Here is a 6,714-nt window from a genome sequence, read left to right as displayed (position 1 = left end):
CAAGCCTCGTGTTTCTCTGTTGGAAAGTGCATCATTTTAAAGATTCTCCAGGGAACATTTTATTTTCATAAAATATTTGAATAAAAGATTAATTGAAGGGAGTCCAATGCCCTTTGTGATCAAAGCTGGTGGGTAGCAGAGGGCAAAAGAAGTTATTAAAAGCAATGGTTTTGCTCGGAGGCTCCAGGTGAGGCTGTGGGACCTCCGTGCCCGGGCAGGGGCCGGCCCGGGGCCGGGGCGCCATGGCCGATTCCCAGCTGAGCTGCCTGGACGAGGCGCACGTGAAACCCAAGGTGGCCGAGGCTCAGGCCGCCTCCTACTACTGCGAGCCGCGGCGGGCCGCGCTGGAGGCGCTGCTGGGCCGCGGCGAGCAGGCCTACTGCGAGCGGCTCAAGAAGGAGCGGCTGCGGGACTTCCTCTCCAGCCAGGAGCGCCAGGCCCTGTGCACCGCCTGGAGCCCCTACGAGGACGCGGCCGCCGCAGCCCCCGCTGCCCCTGGCAAGAGCAAGAGCAAGGCCAATGTCCCAGCGAAGGTCCCGGCTGAACCATGCGAGTCCCTGGCCTACTGGCCGGACCGCTCCGACACGGAGGTGCCCCCCCTGGACCTGGGCTGGACCGACGCTGGCTTCTACCGTGGCATGAGCCGCGTCACTCTCTTCACCCATCCTCCCAAGGAGGAGAAGGCGCCCCACCTCAAGCAGGTGGTCAGGCAGATGATCCAACAGGCCCAGAAGGTCATTGCTGTGGTCATGGACCTCTTCACCGATGGGGATATTTTCCAAGACATTGTGGATGCTGCCTCCAAGCGCCGGGTCCCAGTGTATATCATCCTGGACGAGGCGGGAGCGAAGTATTTCCTGGAGATGTGCGGGAGCCTCCAGCTGGCTGACTTCCGTATTCGGAACATCCGCGTCCGCGTCCGCTCTGTGACAGGCGTTGGCTTCTACATGCCCATGGGGAAGATTAAAGGAACCCTGTCATCAAGGTTCCTGATGGTAGATGGTGCCAAAGTAGCCACTGGATCCTATAAATTCACCTGGAGTTCCTCCTACGTGGACAGAAACCATCTCCTCCTCCTGACAGGGCAGTACACAGAGCCCTTCGACGTGGAGTTCCGGGAGCTATACGCCATCTCCGAGGAAGTGAACTTGTTCCAGCAGCTGGGCCTGGCAGGAGGCGCTGGCAGACTTGGCCTCGACCGCTCCTCCACTGTGGCTCGCAAGCTTATCAACCCCAAGTATGCCTGGGTGGCAGGCAGCCGCCACCCACCGGGGGAGATGATGTGCTGGGCTGCCCGGCAACAGCGGGAGGCTGATGGCAGCCCGGAGGGGCAGGAGGAGGGCAGTGGAGGTGGCGAGGCAGCCCGGCGCCTGGAGAGCTTCCTGAAGGACCTGGTTACTATAGAGCAGGTGTGGCCGCCCGTGGATCCCGTCCCCTTGACAGATCTGAGCCACCCGAGGCTCAAACCCCGAGAGGCAGTCACCCAAAATGGCAAGGGAGATGCTGCCAACGGGGGCCCCATACTGGCCACGGAGGGCAAGCGTTTCATGGGCAGCAGGTTGTTCAGCTGCCGGGCCAAGAGGCCTGCAGCACCCAGCAGCAGGGCCGGCTCGCTCTCCCCCGAGGCCTGCCCCGATGTGGAGTCTCTGAAGGGGAAGAGGCCCACTGAGGACTCCAGCACCAACATCTCAGGTAAAACAAGTCTCAGTCCTTCCAAGTCCGGCAATTGCGTGATTTCCTGAGCTGCAGGACCTGTGGATGCCTACCTGTCCTGCCCTGTGCCTTGGACAGCACAGGCCCCACCCTGTACCAGTTTGTACCTCCAACCTCACCGGCCTCCGCCTACAACCTCCATCCTGGCCTCAGCGCCTGAATCCAGATGGAAGGGTCCCAAGACTTCTAAGACCATCGTGTGCTTCCAGACTGTGGTGGCCAGGCCAGGAGAGGTCACTGCTGCTTTGTTTACATGAAGAGGAAGCTCGACTAGTGTCTGCTCCCCTTTATATACCTGCCCCTCCCTCCACTGGGTCAGCGCTGCCTGCCATGTCCCTGGGTAGGGAAAGGGCCATATCTTTGTGCCCTAGTAGGAGAAGTCCCTGGGTCAGCTTCAGCCACCTGGTTTCTCTTTTTCTGGGCTTCCTGGTGCTTTTTGGTTGCTCCTACCAGGAAGGACAGGGTTCTGAGTAGGAGTCCCCAGTTCCAGTCTTGCTCCAGCCTTAGAAATACAAGTCGATGGAGCATCTGGGACAGCTGGGACACTGGCTGCTGTGGCCTTCCTGGCCTAGACCTACACTGGGCTCTGAGGGAACAGAGGGGAAGACACCAGCCTCCCACAGTCAGTGGCAAGTTTGGACCCCGCCCATGCAAAAGTTCCTTCCCTCCCCAACCCAGCAGGCCGGGTTGGTACTCCAGGCCTCCTGGGCAGGTGCCTGCTGCAGCCCCTCCATGGGTTCTTAGAGGGCCTGGCCTGGGCCTCCCTTCAGTTTGCTTTGGTTTGTAGCCCAATGAAGGGAAAGAGAGGGTCCCAGGTGATGGGGAACTGGACTCTAAAGACAGGAGAATTTGCCCCTTCTCCCTAAGATCATCATGGGTCCCCTCCACCTACAGAACTTCCCCAGTTACATTTCAGCCAAAGACTAGCCTTAGCCTCCTGTGACGTATTGGGCTGTGCTCAGGGGCCTCGTCCCCCCCCAAGCAGGTGGGCTCTGCCACAGTGCTGGACGAGGGCACCCAGTACACAATCCCACACTGCCCCTCCCCATCCGGTGACTGGTTTAAACAGTTCTGGAAAGTGCTTCCTTATGCACCAAGGCCTGGCCATGTGACGCATCTCTTTCTAGAGAACAGAGGAGATGTGAGCGTGGGGACCAAGCCTTAGCTCCAAGTGGTCCCTTAGAGGTGAGGGACACAAGATGCTTCAGCAGGCAGCTCAGCCAGCCCTTGTGCCGCCCAGAGGTGGGAAGCTGGCCTGTTTTACCCTTCTTCCCTCTCTTTCATGCAGGGTCAGGAGAGACACTTAGCAGGGTCCCTGTGGAAGTTCCAAGTCACTGCACCCCTCCCCTCCTTTCTGCCTCAGTTTCTCCATGTGCCAAGATGGGGCTTTTCTCACTTTCTGTAGGACTTAGGGGAAAACCATAGGTTAAAGAGGAAGCGACTGCAGGTGGGGCAGAGTGCCGACCCTTAAGGGGGCTCCCCCTGCAGGCCTTCTCCCCTCCAGCCTGTTTCTTCATCCTTTCAGAGGGCTGGGTCAGATGGTCTCTGGCCCCCTAGAGCTCTGAAAATGCTCAGGAAACTACAGTGCAGAGATGGCCAAGGACCGTGACGTCATATAAAGCAACTCTTACTGTTGGCTTGTCGGCCTAAGCTTCCACCCACTCTGTTCCGCCTCTTGGCTTCTCAGTTTCGGGTGCATCTGCCCTCTGTTCCGGCACGTGCACGCACTTGGTGAACTACGCACCCCCTCACCACCTCTCAGGAGGACATCTGGCCTTCCCAGTTGGGGGGGGGGGCAGGTTCAGGGGTGGATGGTGCCCTTGGACCCAGCCCAGCTGCTTCTGCAGGCTGGCAGCACCACAAGGGCTGGAGGAGGACAGATTAGGAGGGCCCTCAGTGTGGGGCCCTGGCTTTGTGGCCCCCACCAGGCCACTGTCTCGCCTGCCAAGTGCAGAGACTGCAGGTTGAGGATTAGCAGCTCGTGAAGCCATGGAGAAGGCCAGCCTCCCGGTGAGCAGAGCCCCTGGTGTTGCTACTACCCTGGCTTCTGCCCCACAAGGGCAGGAAGCCCAATTTCTGTATGGGGCTGGTAGACTGTCCCTTGACCTATGTTACCTGTGTCAGTATCTGTCCTCGGAGTGTGGTTAGTCCTACCTCTGATCTATCAAGGGTATTTCTAAGACAGCCTCTGCTAACATCAATACCCTGGCCTGTAGAGAACTTGATGGAAAGTCTAAACAAGAAGGGAAGCCTAGACACAGAGGAAGAGGCGAGAGGGGGAGTGGCTCTGTCGCCCCCACCACGCTGCTTTTCTCTTTTATTAAATGCCTACTATTTGCCGATCACTGTGCCAGGTGATTTAGGAACATACAGGTCTCAAACTAAGAACAGCTGAGGAAAGAGCCCTTTTCAAAGTCATCAAATAATTTTCATGTGTATTTGGGGCATGAGCCTCGTCGGGTTGTGTGTTGAGCCGCATGAGATGTGATTGTCATTTCTCAGGTGAGGTACACACCTATCCCAAGTCCCTCATCACATAAAACACAGTTCTGGAGCTGTACCTCAGGCTCAGACTCTCAGCACTACTGACACTTTGGAGCTGCCAAGTCCTCTGTTGAGGGAGGGGCTGTGGTAGTATTGAAGGGTGTGGAGACATCCTTGCCTCTACCTGCTGCAGGCCACAGTGTCTCCAGATGTCACCCAATGCATCGGATGGGGGAGTAAATCCCCTCTGTTTAGGGCCCCTGCTTTCTACTTTAAGGCTCCGACAACCACAGATGACTTCTTGAAAGCGCTTCCAGGCTCTCCGCCCTGTGTCTTGAACAGAGCACTCGACGGAGGTGGCTGACGTGCCTGAGATTTTTGACTTCTGGGACAGTTCTCTGAGAGGCATCCTCCAGTTTCAGCCTAGTTACCTTGATTAGCTCTTCACTGCCATGCTTGCCCCAGAACAGGTGTGTTTCTGTGCACACATCTGCCTTACTGTGCTCTGCTCCTGGTCTGGTTTCCTCCCAATCTGCTGCTCTTCCTGAGTCTCACCTACACCACACATGGAAAGTACCCTGGGGTGTGCCTGTGTGTGCCCAGCAGTGGCCCTGTTCCAAAAGCAGCCAGGGCTGATGGCAAGAGAGCCTCCAAACTCAAATCAGGCCAAGGATTTGCTACCTGGTTGTCATGGCCACATTGAATAAACATCGACAAAGCCCCCTCTGCAGCTAATTAGCCCTGCAGTGCGCTGTGGATTCAGTTTGTCATCTACCACACTGTGCCACACTCAGGCCTTCCTGCCCCCAAAGACGCAGAGGCTGTCATTGATCATCTGCACTGCTGTTCCAGCTGCACAAGCTTTGCCACAGGACAGACAGACACCCTGGATTCAGTGAGCTGAGCCTGACCAAGGTTGGGAGCGCATACACCTTAGACAAAGGCAGGAAGCGGGTGCAAACGTGTTTTTAAGCTAATTGCAAAGACTTCCCAGTTAGGCATGCACTTCAAGGCTTCTACTCTCCCACCTGTGCAGCAAGGAAGATACCATGTGCTGCAGCAGGACATCACAGGTACCCATTCTTTAGGGTTCCTGAACCTGGAGAACAGGTAGAACAGGTAGACCTCACCTGTCTAGCTCACTGTTGTAACGCAGTATTTGCTTCATACCTATTTGTTAAAAGATTGAAGACTTGACAGTCACTTACAACAGAAAATAAGCCAGACTAACAAACTGGTGAGGCATCACCAGCCACAGTGGCAATCGCCTGTTATCCCAGATGCTCAGGAAGCTGAGGCAAGAGGATGGCAAGTTCAAGCCCAGCTTGGGCCACTTAGTGAGACCCTGTCTCAAAAACTGTAAGTCCAAAGGGCTTGGGATGTACCTCAATGGTAGAGCATTTGCTGGGCATGTATGAGGCTCTGGGTGCACACCTCAGTACTAAGTAAATAAATAAATGGGAAATCAATCATGAAAAAAAAAAAAGCAATGGCTTTGAAGGGTTTCCCACTTTGCCATCTGCTCATCAGCCCAGCTCCACACCTCTGTGCTGAGGACAATTGGGGCCTTGCCTGATTTGGAAGAATTTCAACCCATTAGCCACTCTTTGTGTGTTAGAATTTCATTTTGGCTGCTATCATTTTAGTCACTATGGCTTTTGTTCTTGCAATAGGGTTTTCCAAAGTGTCTTTATTACATAAATGCATAGCTATTTGAATTTTCATCACTAGTCCATTAACACAATGATGTCCTATCAAAATATGTGGAAATTTCTGTCACTGATTTTTAGCTATCCCCTTCACCTTTGGTCTCATTATCAATGTAATTAATAGTATTTCATTGTGGAAACTGTAAACATATTGATAAGCAAAACACAAAAGAGAACTGTAAGGTTCCTCAGATGCAACTACTTTTAGGGAACAGCCCTTTCCAATTTTATCTATGAACATATAGATGTGCAAAGAATAACATAAAGGAAGAAATGGGATCATAAGAGCCCTATGGTTCTCAAACTTGCTTTTTGCACTTAGCGTATCACAGGATATTTTCCAAGTGACCTGTGGACAACCAGAACTCGGTGTCTAACATGGGCCCAGCTTCTCTCTGTGGAGGGGCGGTCACTTAATCTGCTCTCACATTACCATCGGGCTTTTTAGCTTTTCCCAATTTCCATTTTACAGTGTGTTGCAACAATATGATCTTTGCAAAAACATTGGTGTACTTGTCCTGTTTTTCCTTGGATTTTGTCCCTTGGCGTTAGTGGATTACACTTCCAGGTGTGACTGTTGGGACTGAAGACACACTTTTCTATGTGTGTGAGCTACTGCGGGGAACATAGGCCTCGTGCTCCATAGACAAGCGCTCTACCACAGTGTGGCATCCCCGGCCTGAACACACATTTTAAAAGGCACTTTGAATCTATTTTCCTTGAGAAGAATTTACCAATTAATATTTCACCAGTAGGTCCAAGGTGTCCACCTTCCCACCAATTCTAATCCTCATGGATTTGTCAATTC

General features: G+C 53.9%; 1 pseudogene; it reads left to right on the top strand.

Annotated features, from left to right (window-relative positions):
* The first annotated feature begins 242 nt into the window (after positions 1-242).
* LOC143406224 (protein FAM83F pseudogene) lies at positions 243-1,742 on the top strand (annotated as a pseudogene).
* The last annotated feature ends 4,972 nt before the right edge of the window (positions 1,743-6,714 follow it).

The sequence above is a fragment of the Callospermophilus lateralis genome, chromosome 1 (assembly GCF_048772815.1).
Source record: "Callospermophilus lateralis isolate mCalLat2 chromosome 1, mCalLat2.hap1, whole genome shotgun sequence".
NCBI classification, from domain to species: Eukaryota; Metazoa; Chordata; class Mammalia; order Rodentia; family Sciuridae; genus Callospermophilus; species Callospermophilus lateralis.
Note: the sequence above shows the minus strand (reverse complement) of the source record. Positions and strands in the feature narration are given on the sequence as shown.